Source organism: Neophocaena asiaeorientalis, unplaced genomic scaffold (assembly GCF_003031525.2).
Source record: "Neophocaena asiaeorientalis asiaeorientalis breed wild unplaced genomic scaffold, Neophocaena_asiaeorientalis_V1.1 scaffold497, whole genome shotgun sequence".
In the NCBI taxonomy this organism is placed as follows: domain Eukaryota; kingdom Metazoa; phylum Chordata; class Mammalia; order Artiodactyla; family Phocoenidae; genus Neophocaena; species Neophocaena asiaeorientalis.
This window is the reverse complement of record NW_020174568.1, coordinates 536,488-554,186: the sequence shown is the minus strand read 5'-3', so window position 1 is coordinate 554,186 and position 17,699 is coordinate 536,488. Positions and strand designations below refer to the sequence as shown.

Genomic DNA, 17,699 nt, shown 5'->3' with positions numbered 1-17,699 from the left:
AAACATAGCTGGAAAAATATATAAAAACCTAATTCTGATGTTTTACTCTGGGAATTGGGATGGATTCCGCCCTAATTCTCTGCCAAAGCTGCCCTCGTTAACCACACACTGAAGTAAAGCAGGTACGTAGCTCCTTGGGTTCTGGCTTCGGCACGAGGCTTTCAGTGGCTGAGAAACTTGCTCCCTCTGCTTGACCGTGGCAAAACTTAACCCAATTTATCTGACAATACATACTTTCTAAAATAATGCCTCCCGGGTGTGAATAAGTTGCCTTCTTTGGGGATTAATATACATTAAATAAGCATCTCTAAAGAAGTTGATAAATAGTATTAACATGTAAAGGAAAACATATTAGCTTATTATGCTCAATATCACCAAAAAAATAGAATACTTAACAAATACTACTAAAAGAGGAACGTTGACCATAGCAAATACACACACACACACGCACACGCGCGCGCACACACACACACACAGCCCAGGAGGTTGTAAGAGCCCATCAGTAGCAATGCAACATCATTTCTTACTATTTTGCCTTTACATGTAGTAGCTTGACAAGGACTCACTTTAATTGAATTGAGCCACTGAGCCCTTAGAGACAGTCCATGGGTTATTAAACAGGTGTAATGAGAGAATTCCCTGGTGGTCCAGTGGTTAAGACTCTGCACTCTTGCTGCTGAGGGCCCAGGTTCGATCCCTGGTCAGGGAACTAAGATTCCACAAGCTGCGAGGTGTGGCCAAAACTAAAACAAAATAAAAAATAAAACAAACAGGTGTAATGATGCAAATTCACTCTTGGAGGTTTAGATCTTAGAGATAACAGAGGTCAACCCTCTCAGCTTCAGGACGGGGAGACTGAGGCTCCCTTACAGAAGGACCCAGTGCCTCGCTCAACCCCTCCCTCCTGCACACCTGAGCTTTGGAAACCTGAGCAAGTTCACAGCCGTGAAAAGCTTGCTGCCAGTGCCACTCAAGCCCACCTGTCACCAGGCACCAGGGCTCAGACGAGGACTCCCTCCCATCCCGCTGCTGTGAGTGGACGGGCTCCCACCCCAGTGTCTGCAAATCCAAATAGGGATTGTGTTTGTTTGTTCATTTGAACTTGCAACTTCGTTCTGGGATCTGGGACATTGCAGAGAATGAGATTATGATCTTACATGGGGTAATATGATCTGGCTGATACAGAAAAAGAAGTCTTTACCTCACTCTGACTCTTTTTGGACATAAACTAGCTATTGGCTCCAAGCCATCTTTCCCACTTCCTACTGGTCCTCTTCTTTATCCAGGAAGGTAATTATATTAATTATATTCCTATACTTGCTCATGGTTTGGCTTTAAAATACCTCCATTTCTATACTATGTCATTAAGATACTCTATGAATCCTTAATCCTTTCCTCACTGACTTTGATATGATGTCGTGTTACGTGCAGTTACGTGTTTGTTTTTTCTTGCTTTATTCTGCTCTCAACCACTGCGCCACCAGGGAAACCCTCTTGCTTTATTCTTTATTCTGGTCTTATGCACTCCCAGACCCATCTCCTGCCCCATGTGGTCAGTGCCTTCCCTCCCCCTTCCCTCCCATTTCTCTCCCTCCCCAACCACACCCGGCCCCAGTTACACCTGTGCCCCCAGGGCCCACCATGCCCTTGGCCCTGACCTTCCCTCTAGGAATTTATAAGGGAGACATTGACAGACCACAGCCTGTCCTCGCTCTGCTCCTTCTTCTGTTTCCCCGTTTAGTTATTTTACAAGCAGACTTCATAAAATCAGCTAAAAATTCGCCTTTATTCTTTCATAGATCACACAAAATTCCTGAGTCTCTTTGTATCATCCGAATGTTTAGATTTTCCTACAGCGTCACGTAATACTCTTCTGAAAGAACCAAACTGGCCTGTGAACTTTTTTAGGAACGTTGCTGATCAAAGCACCATTGTGACCACGGGGATCACCTGAGCTCCCTGCCTCCAGCTAGTTCCCCCCGGACACGCCAGCATTTCCCCCAATTTTGTGAAAGTTGTATTTGAGAACCCGAACAGCATTACAGACACATCAGACGCTGTCCGTGCGTTGGGACTCTTCCTCCCTTTTCTCGCAGCTGTGTGAGCAGCAGGAGCTGAGGGGCACTGCTGTCACCGCAGGATCCTGTCAGAAACACCGTGGTCCGAAGACAGCATTGCTCTTCCTTGGTTCTTCTTTTTCTTTGCCAGCTAGGGTCCTGTGGTCCCTGACTGTAGCACAGCCCATGGGGCATCTGATCAGCGCTCTGCCCAAGCTCTTTCTAAGAGGATCAGGCTACGTGAACTTAAAAGTCAAAACACTAGACTTTATATCCAGCCTGTCATTGTTTCTGTCTGGGCTCCCAGACTCTGCTGATGTCTGAGTTCCTGTGATTAGGCTTTTCTGCGCTAAAACCCACGGAGTCCCTAAATGAAAGGGCTGTCTTAGCTGTTGTAAATGAGAACCCCCAAGTTAAAGTGCCTAAGTCTTCTCCCCTGTTGCCTCTTCACCTATTTCCCCATCTCTTTGAAGAGCATCGGTATCTAGGCATTAAAGAGAAACCTGGAGAGAATGCAGACAAAAATGGTAAGTTTGCACGATTTGGGAAACAGGCCACATACAAAAGGAACTCAGGTAAATGGTAAGTTTGCACGATTTGGGAAACAGGCCACATACAAAAGGAACTCAGGTAGATTAGCAACACCTGTACGCATTAATACATGTAATCATTTCAGCTTACAAGGAAATAAAGCTTATTCATGTGACTGTAGGTTAAACATCATTATAAAGGTATTATGATGAAGTTGCTAACGTCTAATGTTGATGAACTTGAAGCCTCAGATGTTCTTATACAGAGATTTTGGGGGATTTATCAACCCCAAGAAATCTTGATAAAGTCTGCTGGTCTTCAGCCCTTTTTGTCGAGGAGCGAACAAGCCATCCACAAGACATTGGGAAGTGTGTTCAGTGTGGCACGTGGCCTGCCATTTGTCTGATTAGCCCTTCTGGAGAATGGTCGTATACTTCGTTTCTTAATGTAAAATGGTAAGGTGGTATACAACATTAATTAATTTTTCAAAGTTACAGATCTCCAGTGCAGTGAGCCCTCACTGCACTGGAACCTCAGGGACATTTCTGAAGAGTCTCTCTGGACTGACCAGGATGCCCAGTGCAGCCCCCTCTGCCCCTGGACGGATCCTCACACATCCTGGGACATAGCCAGAGCAACTGTGACTGTGGACATGTCTGTCTCCTACTTGGACTGTTACTGGGGGGCTCTGCTTTATTCCCAGTGTCTAATGCAGTGCCTGCCACGCTCGTGTAATTCCTTAAAATGAAGTATTTACTGAATAAATGAAGAAACGCTTATTCCAGGCAAGTGCCTCCTAGCAGGTCAATACCACGGCTCAGCTCTTTAGGAATTGTGGGCACACAAATGAGGTACGTTCCTGGCTCAGCAGCTGTTATGTCCCTGGGTGCTTTGACAGAGATACCATTTCTCTGGTCCAGGCGACAGGATATGAGGGCTGGGGGCAAGTCAGTGCCACAGAAGCCACACACAGTCAGTGAAAGGCTGTGAAAATAAAACTGCAGCCAGGCCAGGCTTCTGGGGGCCTGCAGGGAGTCTGCTGGGAGGTCGTCGCCTCTTTTCTCAGTAATGGTTTATTACATAGAAAACATGCAGGAAGGAGCCCAGTTTTCAATCCTAGTGTAACCATTTCGTAGATCTATCACCTCATAAGTCACTTAACTGCTCTGAGTCCCCAAATCCTTATATATTTTTTGTTTTTATAAATTTATTTATTTATTTATTTTTGGCTGCGTTGGGTCTTCGTTGCTGCGTGCGGGCTTTCTCTAGTTGCGGTGAGCGGGGGCTACTCTCTGTTGTGGTGCGTGGGCTTCTCTTTGCAGTGGCTTCTCTTGTTGCGGAGCACAGGCTCTAGGTGAGCGGGCTTCAGTAGTTGTGGCACGTGGGCTCAGTAGTTGTGGCACGTGGGCTCAGTAGCTGTGGCTCGCAGGCTCTAGAGCGCAGGCTCAGTAGTTGTGGCGCACAGGCTTAGTTGCTCCCCCGCATGTGGGATCTTCCCGGACTAGGGCTCGAACCTGTGTCTCTTAACCACTGCGCCACCAGGGAAGTCCTCCTTATTTGTTTAAAACAAAAAAAGAAAAAAAAAATAGTAACTGCTTTATTTTTGTCATTAAAAAAATAAATTTCATAACTGTTGTAAGGATTAAATTTCATGAAGTATGTGAACATTCCTAAAATACCGCCAGACATTTTTTCATTGCTCAGCCAATAGATGTAAATAGAATCTGAATCTGAATGTTGTGTCTGGGGAATTTATAGTTTCTTTATAGGAATATAACGGCCTCAGGAAGGTCCGTAAGAAAAATATGATTTGTTTTGAGGAAACATGCGTTATGAACAATTTAATGGAATGTGCCTTTTCTATAAAAAGCATCATTTACTGATTGTCCGCTACGCAAAAGAGGCACCTGTTTCTAAAACCACCTGTGCTTAGGAAAAGGAAGTAAGCTTTGCAAGATCACGTCAAGTGGTGACCAAATCAGGAAAATAACCTGAGAGCCTGGATTCATGGACATATGCTCAGCTGTTTGATTTATCCTGGAGGTGAAGCTGGAGCCAGTGGGGATAAGATGGTTGATTCTATTTTCCTCCGCCCTGGAAGTGGATGCCGGAGCTATGAAACACACCAGGGCTTGTCCTCTTTATTCATTGCCTTTTCCTTGTTTTGCTCCCTTTGAAACACTAAATCTGTAATTTTTTAAAGTTGTTATTATAATATGAATGAAATGTATTCTCTCTTCTCCATCTTCTGACTGGTTGAAACCACATAAAAGCAAGTGAATATGATGGGAATTAAGTCTTGGCAGTGGGTATTAGGTTGATGTGTTGATTTCAAGTTGCTATTGAGGAAATAATTAAACCATGATTTTGCTGGTGATTTTATTTGTCTGCTGTGTGTGAAGGACATTTATTTGCATTAGTAGAACATTAATTAATAAATTTCTATGCTGTTATATAAACTGGGGTCCATCTAAGCAAAAAAGGATAGGTTTGCTTATCTAACTAGATACTATTAATTTAAGGGAAAAAAACCCAACAACAACAAAATTCCTAATAAGCAAATAATTCAAGCCAATGAGTTCTAAAAGGCCAAACAGTTGCTTGAGTTTTCTTTCTTTCTTTCTTTTTAAAATAATTTCAGCATTTAAATGTTTTTCTTCTTTTGCTCTTACATTCTCATTGGAGTGTGTTTATTTTATTATCATGGGGGCTGCAAATATTTATTTTTAATACTCTAGTCTTAGAATAAGAAATGATATTCAGCACCAAGGCATGCACACTTACGTAGCGTAAGAATGTGTTCTGCTTTCAAAGCAATTGCCTGGGAAACAGCAGTGCCAGAGCTAGAACAACTTATATTGGGGAAAGTTGACTACATGAAGAAGACACTGAATGCTGGATTATCAGAATAATCCTGAGATCAGGACGGTGCCTTTCCTTCCTTCTCTGCCCTGGTCATGCTGAGGTCATATTTTGATGATTTTGAATTTTCAGCATCTTAGTGCATTTGCATTTTCCCTATTTTCAGGATAGAAATTGTGCTGAGTTATAAATACATTATAATGGTAATGTCAGGGTAAAGAAAACCCCCCTTTTTTTTAACCTTGACAAGATTTTTGTCTTTCAAGTGGGGGATGAAATAGTAAAGATGGATTATAATTCCTTTTCTTAAAATAATGAAGAACATATTTTATAAATGGTATTTAGAGCTGAAAATTAGCATCTATAGCTACCATTTGTGTTTTTATAATGTATTCAAAGTAGGATTTGGGGGAGAGGGTGAGAAAATCTTAAATATGGAATTAAAGAGTTCAGTGCAATTTCAAACTATAAAGGAGAATGTTCTTACTGTTTCCGAGAAAGATGATGTCATTTTCTCAAGATCCCACTTCTTTCTTGTACGCAGCTTTCCTCTAGTAAACTATTCTTTAAACTTTCTATTGGAGGATAATATTCATTGTATCAGTGAGCATGTCTGTGTAACCAGCACCCAGGCACAGGACACAGCTGTGTCCCAGGAGTCCCCATGAGCTCTAGCAGTCACTACCCTCCCCACAGTAACCACCACTGACCTCTATCAACAGCCTGGTCCACCTGCTTTCCTACTTTACATTCAAGGAGTCCCACAGTATCTACTTAGCACTGACTTTTTACAAATTGAAGTATAGTTGCTTTACAATATTATATTAGCTTCAGGTGTACAGAATGGTGATTCAGTATTTGTATAGATTATACTCCATTATATGTTATTACAGGATAATGGCTATGATTCCCTGTGCTGTACAATATATCCTGGTTGCTTACCTATTTTATACATAGTAGTTTGTATCTCTTCATCCCCTACCCCTATCTTGCCCCTGCCCCTTTCCCTCTCCCAACTGGTAACCACTCGTTTCTTCTCTATGTCTGTGAGTCTATTTCTGTTTTATTTTTTAGATTCCACATATAAGGGATATCATACCGTATTCGTCTTTCTCTGTCTGACTTATTTCACTCAGCATAATAATCTCTAGGTCCATCCACATTGCTGCAAATGGCAGAATTTTGTGGTTTTCATGGCTGAGTAATATCGCATTGTACATATGTACCACATCTTCTTCATCCATTCCTCTGTCGGTGGACGTGGGTAGCTTGCCTATATTGACTAGTGCAAATAATGCTGCTATGAACATCGGGGCGCATGTATCTTTTCAAATTAGTGTTTTCATTTTTTCCCCGTATATTCCCAGGAGTGGAATTGCTGGATCATATAGTAGTCCTATTTTTAATTTTTAGAGGAACCTCTATAACGTTTTCCATAGTGGCTGCACCAATTTACACTCCCACCAACAGTGAACAAGAGTTCCCTTTTCTCCACATCCTGGCCAACATTTGTTATTTGCAGACTCTTTGATGATGGCCATTCTGACGGGTGAGAGGCAATAGCTCACTGGGGTTTTGCATCTTTTCACGTGCCTGTTTACTGTCTGGCTATCTTCTTTGGAAAAATGTCTCTTCAGGTCTTCTGTCCCACCTCCCACCCACTGTGCAAGCAGCTGCTCTCTGAAGCCCCTCCCCTCAGAGGCAGGATCCCCCTGTGAGCTGAGCCTCGCCCTGCCCCTCACCGAGCAGCCGGAAGATTTAACACCCGAAGGCACCCAGGCTACTCAGCACTCCCCTCCATCCCTCCACTTACAGCCAGGGACGCCCAGAGGGAGGCGGAACCCGCTCACCTTCACGGCACCCGCTCACCTTCACGGCACCAGCAGGGGGAGGGTTGGCGGGGGCAAGTTGTGAGGGCTGGGACTCGATGAGGCTGCCCTGCAGCCCCCCAGCCCCCCCCCAACGCCGTCCTCCCCTGGCGTCAGCGGGCCCCACTGAGTGGCCGAGCGGCTGCCTCAATCCCGTAGCTGGAAAGAGTGTTTTCTGAGTCAACCCTCAGCTTCCCGTCCCTGGCATCAGTGGGGGGCCCAGCGGAGAGCTGAGGACACACACCCACTGGGAGAAAACCAGCGGTTCAAACAAGTGCTCACTTTCGCTGGGAAGGTTAGGCATCAGTGGGGCCCGTCTGTAAGAATTTGGACAAAAGATTGTGTATCCCGAGTTAGATGACTGACATAGATTTTCTTAGATTTAATGTGTTATTCCAAGAATGTGTTGCATGTAGAAGTATTGTGACATTTCTTAGAAAGGATATAATTCATTTAAAAATAGATATGATAATTAGCCAATAATTATTCTAATTTGTTCAATACTTTTTGGATATTAGATTGGCAATTTAATCCATGAGAATACATTAAGGTTGATTGAGGAAAAGGGCAAGGATGAAGGACGTGACCCTTCAATAATGAAAGTAGAACAGGTATGAATATTATACCCCTCTGTAATATCATGTTTTATGAAAAACTTGTACGTATTTGACTTTTGGAGTTTTCTTTAGGGAAGAACAATTATTTCCTTTAGGAATTTTCACCTCATCCAACTTTCGGGTTGAGTTTAATTAATTCACTTTTGGAGACAATTCAAAGTAGAAAACAGAGAAAACTATACCATCAAATATGAAATATTGAATAGAAAACTCACAAAGGAAGATACATAAATGTCCGATAAACACCCAGATCTTGATTTCTAAATATCATTCCCCAGTAAAATGAAAAAGGTTTCCTTAGATAAATGAGGCCATAGTTGGGACAGGGAAATTCTGAGATGATCCTGGGACATCTTATTGCTCCAGAAAATGGAGAAATGCTGAAAGAATAGTGGGAGGAGGTCATAGGTCACAAGGTCACAGGTACTAACATGAACGGGTTTGTGTTGAACGTAACAATTTGAACATAAAAATAAGCAATTATAGTAATGGATTAGCACCCACTGAATAATAAAAAGTCATTAATACGTGACGATATTAACAAGGAAAACAAACAACCAGATAATAAAAAATGAATAATCCAGAAAAAGTATTAAATGAGCACAGGGTCTGGCACAGAGCAAGTAAACTGCTGGCATTCTTTCTTTCTTTTTTATTTATTTATTTATCTATTTATTTATTTATATTTATTTTTGGCTGCATTGGGTCTTTGTTGTTTCTCATGGGCTTTTCTCTAGTTGCAGCAAGCAGGGGCTACTCTTCATTGCGGTGTGTGGGCTTCTCATTGCGGTGGCTTCTCTTGTTGCAGAGCACGGGCTCTAGGCATGCCGGCTTCAGTAGTTGTGGCGCGCGGGCTTCAGTAGTTGTGACTCGTGGGCCCTAGAGCGCAGGCTCAGTAGTTATGGCTCACTTTGGAAAAACACTTAGACAGTTCCTCAAAAATCAAACGTAGAATTACCATATGAATTAATTTCCCAGGGCTACCAGAACAAAGTATTATGTTCTGCAACAACAGAATTGTATAGTCTTACAGTTGTGGAGGCCGGAGGTGTGAGACAAAGGCGTCCACAGAGTTGGTTCCTGCCTAGGGTTCTGGGGGAGGATCTGTTCCCTACCTCTCTCCAGGCTTCTGGTGTTTGTTGCCATGGTTGGTGGTCCTTGGTTTGTAGACACATCCCTGCAATCTTTGCCTTCTTGTTCATGTAGTGTGTCTGTGTCCAAATATCCCCATTTTATAAGGACGCCAGGCCTACTCCAATGAAGATGACTTTATCTTAACTAGTCACACCTGCAAGGACCCTATTTCCAAATGAGGTTGCATGAGGGTTACAATTTCGACATATGAATTCGGTGTGGGGAGGTAAACAAAATTCAATCCCCGATACCACATGATCCAGCAATTTCACTCCTAGGCATATGCCACTCCAAGGCATATACCCATGAAGACATATGTTTATGTAGTAGCTTGTAAATGAATGCTTATAGCAGCATTATTCGGAATAGCCAAAAAAATGGAAACAGTCTAAATGTCTATCAACTGATGGAGAGAGAAACAAAACATGGCATGACAATACAATTGAATATTATTCAACCATAAAAGAAATGAAGTCCTGATACATGCTACAATGTGGATCCACCCTGAAAACACTTTCTAACTGTAAGAAGGCAGACACAGAAGGCCTCCTATTATGTTATTCCATTTTTAAAAAATATTCAGAATAGGAAAATCCATGGAGATAGTAAATAAAGTATTTTTTGCTACAGGAGGGTGGATAGGTGAGTAGGGAGTGACAGTAAGGAGTGTGGGTCTCTTTGGGTGCTGAAAATGTCCTGGAATCAGACAATGGTGCTGGTTGTACAACCTTGTGAATATATGAAAAACCACTGAAATGTAAACTCCAAAGTGGTGAACTTTGTGGTACTAGGATTCTATCCCGATAAAAATAAATACGTAAGTATCTTGATTCTGTATGATTCCCTTCCTTAGTGAAGCCCTTAGCAAATCCAGCTGTACTTACTGCCCTGTGTTTCAAGAGTATCCCCGCTTCTTTTAATATATTTCTCTTTTGCATAAAGTAGCCCATGAACATTGTTTTCTTTGCAACCCAATAATTTGTAATTAAGAATGGAATCTTGGGACATACGTTCAAGGCAGTTTGAAATGAGTAGCTGTGTGCCGTGGAAAACTATTAAAGTGTTTTGGGCAAGGTCCAGTGTGCCCAACCTGTCTTGTAGGAAGATTAATGTGGCCCTGGTGTGGGGCATGAATTAGAGGCACGCCCTCCTTGCCCTTAAATTGCTCTGGGAGCTATTTGTCAAGTGCATTGCTTTCCACAACTGCCATATGGAACTTTTCCTCTGGAATCATCTCCAGGGATCTGAATATGGGTGGCAGAAGAACTATCTACTTGTTTTGATAAAAGAAAATCCCTATCTTTCTTCAAATGTCATTTCTGCCGGATGGGAAATTCTGTCAGAATCCCGGCATCAGGCTTTAGAGCAGGAAGGAAAAGTTTAGCTTAATTTTCTCATTTTCAGATAAGGAAAGTGAGGTCAGGGGGGGTTAAATGACTTTTTCAGAGTTATAAAATAAATTAATTATTTAATATTTAGCTTAGGAAAAAAAAGCCTGTGAGAAACCTGTATATCTTCAACCCAATTTTATTTCCTCTTTATTTTCAACCTTCAGTGATTCTGAATAATTTATCTTCAACTTGATTTAATGTGCTTATACTTTATTTTGCTCCTTGAATAAGTTTTATTTTTCTTTATAGATTATGATCTTTGAAGTTAGACCCCTTATACTTTACTCATTTATTATTTAATTCTTCACATTGTTTAGGATATTATTTTACCTGCAGTTACTGCTCAGTGAATGTGAGTTAATGAGTGACTGGATATGATTCAAGTCACTGGATATAATTCAAGACGGTACAATTTCAGTGCCTAGACTAATTCCTTAATTTCCTGAAAGCTCTCCTAAGTGTCACACAGATTAGTGAAACACTGGAGAACGTGACGTGTTCCAGGTTCACAGTTCTTACAAGGGGAGTTCTGAGGTTAAATGTACGTGGACAGTAGCTGGACAGAATTAATCAGGTTTTCTGGTCCAGCATGGCAGTTTCTCAGAGCTTCCATACATCACAATCCGTCATGAAACTCCAAACATCACCGACCCGTCTTTGGCCACTTTTCACAGAACAGCTTCTGAAAGTCGTGCTTTATGCAACATACTTTTGGAAATGTTCATCTATCTTTTTTATCTTCATTTCCAGATTTCTGTATTTGTTAAGGATGATGGCAGCAGAGCAGATGTGTCTGTTTTTATCTTTTCTAGTCCCCGATGACACTATTCATTCATCTGGAAGGAGCAGAGCTTCCAATGAAGATTTTTTTTCATTTTCTGAACTTTTCCATAAACGGTGCTGAGTGAAGCGTCAGCCCTTTAGCTCAGTGATTTCTACGCAGTAATAAAACTACCCAGGCTATTTTGTGATAAGGTTTTCATCTCTCAAGTAAGAGCTTATGACAGAAATCAGAAAAATACACAGCACTTCTCATAAAGCTAAACTCATTTAATTTAAAAACTAACTTTTTTTTTAATTAAAAAATTCTTATTCTGAGATCATGTGTTTTGTTGTTTGGTGTGTTAATTTTCCTCACTTGTTTTTTCTTACTTAGTAAAATCAAAAGTTGGTAATTTGGTTCAATTCCCCTGAAAGATTTTTCAAGGTGTTTCTGGTCTATGACTCTTCCAAGCTGGAAACCACCATGGTAGCTCATGACTGGGCATGTACTTTCCTGCCTTTCCTATTTGAATCTGTGGTCTTGTGAACATTTTAATATTTTAAAAATAATTTATGGTATTAAAACTTGAAGAAAAAAAATTCAGTCCAACTGATTGAATTTTTAAAGTGAATTTCTTAAAAGCATATTCAACTGACGTAATTGAAGAGACAAGTTAGAAGGTCCCAGACTTAACTCTGGTACAGGAGTCATTCCTTTTCTTTCTTTCTTTCTCTCTCTCTTTTTCTTTTCTTTCTTTCCTTCTTTCTTTCCTTCTTTCTTTCTTTCCTTCTTTCTTTCTTTCTTTTCTTTCTTTCCTTTTTTTCCTTCTTTCCTTCCTTCCCTCTTTTCCTTCTTTCCTTCCTTCCTTCCTTTCATTCCTTCTTCCTTAAAAATTTATTGGCAGTTCCTAAATGGCTTCAAAGAGTTGGTGGAGTTAGATTTTTTAAAAGTTCTTTGTTTCTGAGAGAACACATCTAAGTAAATTTTGGTCTTTATTTAACAAAAACATATTAATTGTACTTCAAAACTGTTCAGACACTGTGATACTGAACTTCACTTTCTCCTTGTAGAGAGGAAGTCAAGAGAATGTCAACTTAGGAAAAGCTAAAATTTTATGGTTCAACATATTTCCCCATTATATTAATAGTGAAAACCAGTATGCGTATTATTTCCCCTGTCACACACCTACAGGTAATGAGAGGAAGCCACATTCAGACAATGGGTGAGAGTGAACTTTGAAACAGATCATCCACCTGACCTCCCTGGTTGTAAGCAGCAAGGGCAGCCATGGCCCCTGATGTCTCAGGAGACAAAAAGCCTTGGAATATGCAAACAAATGCTGATTCCAAGGTTCCAACAACAATGACTCTTATTCTTATTGAAAGGTGGAGAAATAAAATGGGATTTAATTGATTCACAAGTTATCAGAAATTTTACTTAAAGGTTACTCAGCAGGATTTGAAGAAAACATGGAAAATAGGGCAAAAGCCATCATCACCCCGGAGCTGGGCACATCATTGGTTTTCAAGAGACGATGGAAAGAAGATTCTGCTGACAGCAGCCCCGTGAGCCTGGTGATAGATGTGGAAAGGATTCTGAGTTATTTGTGAGTCTATTGACACAACAGCAGAGACTACTAAAACAAAATACTGAATCAATAAAAAGTAAGGAAAGAAAAATTTGATTTCACTTACGGCTGGATTACTCAACTGATGGGAAAAAAATGATGTCATGGACCCTGATGGCTTGACTACCAGATGCTGGGCATCTCAGAACTTCCCTGATGGCAGGAGAAGACTGAGAATCATTACACAGTTCACTGACAACGTTCTTTGAAGTTTGGAACAAAACATTAGCATTTGTCTCAATGTTTTTACCTTACCTGTTCCTCAACTTCCCATTTCTGTGTCCCATGGCTTGTCACCTGGTACATGCCCACTCCATCTTTTCTCCTGCATGGGAATGACAAGTTTTCTGTTGTTTCCATGTTGTGTGGTCTGCCTTGTTCATTGTATGCATTAAAAATTTAAGGATGCATTGGGGATATTTAATAACTCATCTTCCTACACTGGAAGAGAATCAAACCTTAAAAGTTCTCAGTTTCACCAACCTTACATCTTTTCAGATCCTGTGTCTCAGTAAGTTTCTGTCAGAAAGAAGGATATTGTCAATGAGGTTTATCATGATTTTTGTCACCCTACCCGCACTCTATCTCTGTAAGTCTTCAGCTACGTGTTTGCCAGTGGCGCTGAGCGATGATGCCCCAGTAGGAGAAATTCTTGACATGGACATAGTTTCCTGGGAAAAAAATGAACAATCACTGAGTGTTCAAAAGATCTTTGTTCTAGCACTGCATTATAATATGAGACAGAATGTCCAAAACTAAGCTAAAGAAGGAATTCAGGGGCTTCCCTGGTGGCGCTAGTGGTTGAGAGTCCGCCTGCCGATGCAGGGGACACGGGTTCGTGCCCCGGTCCGGGAAGATCCCACATGCGGCAGAGCGGCTGGGCCCGTGAGCCGTGGCCACTGAGCCTGCGCGTCCGGAGCCTGTGCTCCGCAACGGGAGAAGCCACGACAGTGAGAGGCATGCGTACCGCAAAAAAAAAAAAAAGAATTCAATTCCTTATAACGCACTGTCTAGATCAAATAGACTTTGTACACTGTCTGAGTACAAAGATCAACTATGTTAGGATATTTTAACTATTGGAATAAGACCCAAAGATTCAAGCTTTCAGGAATTAGATTAATTCAGTAGTTGAGATTAGGGTCTGTTAAACCCCTCCCAACGTGCACGCACACACACACACACACACACACACACACGCACACACGCTCCAGCTAAGTTTCTGCTTGCCTCTGATTTAGCTCATATGTACCTAGCAGTTCCCTCCACCAACAGGACCTACCATGAAAAAATTCACATCTGCTAACGTTTGTCAATTAAATGCTACTGGACAAATGAGCAAAGCAGTAGGAATTTCAATATGTAAGTGGAGAGCAGGCTATGGCATTGCTCCTGAATGCAACTAACTCAGAATACAAATGTTTTATTGAAATTCTTCGTGTCTCTTTCTCACATCACTATTTGAATTCTAGTCTAAAACTGAGTGAAAAACATCACAGTGCGGTGAGGCAGAGAAGAATCTGCTCCTGGGGATTGAAGTGGTCCTGCTGGAGCCTTCTTTTCTGCTTCCATGACTCAGGTAGTGATAACTCTGACAAGCGCTCACCCAAGTTCAACTCCATGTGGAAAGTAACATGGAAAAAGCTTGTCTGGGGCCAGAATTATGCCATTTGTTGCTTTCATGTTCTTTATTTTATTTTTTAAAAGTTTGTTAATTAATACAGGCAGGTATTCAAAGATCAAACAGTACAAAAAGTTTATAGTGAAAATTAGCAGTTTTTTTCCCTACCACTTCCTACCTGCAAACCCACTCTTCAAATGATCACTTTAAGTTTTTTCGTTTTTTTTTTTTTCCTGCTGGTATTGACTGTCATGTTTCTAAATACCGTGCTTCTCTGTTCTTTCTTGATTTCTGTTTTAGACGTCATCAGGTTCTGGAGAAATAGTGCATGGGCGGCTCTAGGCTAGAGGTTAAAATCCATCCATTCATTTTCTATAGAAGCGATAATACCAAGACCATGTAGTCAGTGAGATCATTAAATAAAATAACACATAAATAGTGTTTGGAACAAGCCTGGCATGTGGTAAGCACTCAATACGTGTAAGTTGTTGATTTTGTCATTAATCACAGTTTCGTTGTTTTTCCAGTTGATTCACTTTACAGCAGATGATGACGTGTTGTCCTAACACTGCTCCCATCATGTCCTATCTAGGAGGCACTATAGATATTTGCTTAGGACCTATGAGATTTTCAAGCGCTTATGTGTGAAACCTGAGAAAAAAAGGGTTCCAAAATGTAAGAAAACAACAAAAATAAAATTCATAACCGCTTCGTTGTAAAATACAACATTTGCTAACTATTCATAATTATCTGTAAGTTATAGGCAGTAAGGGTGCATTTCACTGTGTCATGATGTGAATGGGGCTCTTCAAAAGCCATATCACATTCTCCCAATGGTGCCACGTCACATCTTTTGATAACTAAGCGATAGTCTGTGTTCTTACCATTATCCCTGATAGCGATTGTGTGCCATGAAATTTTTATACAGCATTTTCTTCTTCACTATAGTAAACATCTGCCTAACTTTTTCAACTGCATGCTTTTCCAGGTGACTTTTCTTTCCAATCTGCCCCATCAGGTCAGCTTTTCCCACAAGCGACCACCCCTGCAGAGGTGTCTGCCCCAGGCTCTCCGCCCCCCCCACTCATGCAGACCACCCCTCAGGCTGGGGCACAGCTGCTGTCCCAGGACATCCCTGTATCCCTTATTGGGTTGACCGGGTGCAGCCTCCAGCCCATGTCTTCCTCTCCCTTGTTCGAGCCCCTCGTTTCTTTGAAAACACATCTTTAAGCAACTTCTTAAGAAAGAGTAGTGGGAGGCGAACTTAAAAATGTAAATTTGAAAATGTCATGGCTTCACACTTCAGAAGAGATTCACTACATAAATTTCTAAGATAAAAATAATTTTCCCTCGAAATTTGGGAGATATTTTTCCACGATTTTTACCACCTGGAAATTTTGCTGAAAAATTGACAGTCAGCCTGATCGTTTCCTTGTAGGTGATGCACTTAATTTTTTCTTGCAAGAAGGTTTTAGAACTATAGCTTCATCCTGGCTGTTCTGAAATTTCTTGATGAGATTTCTTTTACTCGGATTCAATTATAAATCATTCTCATTAACAGAGGGAAACAAACGCAAGCCCAAATGAGCTTGAACAATAAAGGAATTACGTGCTCCAGTAACAGAGACATGGGTGCCAGCAAGGGCTCGGTTTCTCCCTGTATCTCCACTCAGCCTTTCAGCATCAAGTCAGGGGACCAGGTTGGCTGCCACCAGCTCCCAGCTTCCTTGTTTGGGATCCAGCATTCCTCATTCAAATGGTTTATCTCTGCATTCCCAGAAAACCTGGGAGTCACCAATTGAGGCTGCATAAGTAGCCTGTCCACTTTTGAACCAATCTCTGTAGCCAGAGAGATGAAATAGACTACAGCATCCAGCCCTAGGGCTGGGGGTGAAGTCTGCTTCTCGGGGACCACAAGTCCCCATCAGAAATAAAAGACTGTCGGGAAGGAGAGAGGGGAAATGGGGGCTGGGAAGCAATCAGCTAATTTCCATGAGAAGTTTCCTTTTCTCCCCCCCATTTTTACTCAGGACACTCAATGGAACCTTGTAATGTAGAAACTAAAAACGTTTCTTTTATTATTTCTTAGGAAAATCTGTCCGCTTCTTTTCCTCTCTTGTTTCCATTTGGAACTCTCATCAACTGTTTCTCATTGTTCTTCCCTCCTCACTTCTAATACTGTGTCCTTCAGTCCTTTTGTGGCTAAAACAATAGCTCATCAAGGGTCCTCAGGGCTTCATGTCCACGTCTAAAACCCAGACAGGCGACCTGCCCAATGGATAGGAATTGAAACTATTTTTAGTCGAAGGGAGGGAACTGAATGTGTTTCATGCAAATAAGTACAAATTAATTTGCTCCAAACAAACAAAATCACCGGATCTTAATAAAGATGTTAGCTGTTGTGATTCCAGGAAACACTCAGCACCCAGGCCCTTAGCTGAGACCTTGCTGATGCCCGGGTCATTGTTTCACATCTTGCTGTTGTCAGCTGGTAGCTCTGAAGGTCCGTGGAGGTGTCATGGTCCCATTTTGGCTTCTACACATACTGGAAGTATTTTCTTTTTCCCGTAATAATGTCTAAGCTAGGTTTGCGGTGGTGGGGATTCTGATACCACCCATTCTGTCAATAGTATTATCTGAGTTCAGTCAGTAAAAATGTGGGTTCCCACCAACTTAACACACACTTGCTCTCCAGGAGAAAAAGGTGAAAGTGATCGGAACTGCAGATGTGAGGGGCTCTGACAGTGAACGGGTGCGCTTCCCTCCTTCAGAGTATGGATCTAAACTTCACAAACTGATGTGTTTGTACTTTTCAACATTGTGTTTCAGAATATAAACTTGTTGAAGGAAGTCCATCCTTAACATTTATATAGGATATGCAGCTGTGAAGGTAACAGAAGGAGGTCCTGAGCCTGACTCTGGTTGGAAGGTCTGGCAGATGGGTCCCACATCTAGCCAGAGTGCTTGAATCATTGTGTGCCCAACTCAGGGGGCAAAGCTTCCAGCTGACCAGTGTGATCTGCTTTGAGGCTAACCACCAAGTCCACGTTCTTCCAGAACTGCTACTGCCCCACCCCCAATTCACAGACCATCTAACCTGCTCTGAGCAGTGTTCCTGATGCCACCTGCAGCCCCAGGGACCCCATCTCTCTCACACACTGTAGCTTATTCCTGCCGGTGGTTTCCCCCATGGTTAAGTCCTAAGTGAGATGGGGAAGAAGGGCAACAAAG

The 17,699-nt window shown here is 41.7% G+C and overlaps 1 non-coding gene across 1 annotated transcript; it reads left to right on the top strand.

Annotated features, from left to right (window-relative positions):
- Window positions 1-636: 636 nt before the first annotated feature.
- On the top strand, window positions 637-709 carry TRNAK-CUU (transfer RNA lysine (anticodon CUU)). The gene has a single exon. It is a non-coding gene; the product is annotated as a tRNA-Lys (tRNA).
- The last annotated feature ends 16,990 nt before the right edge of the window (window positions 710-17,699 follow it).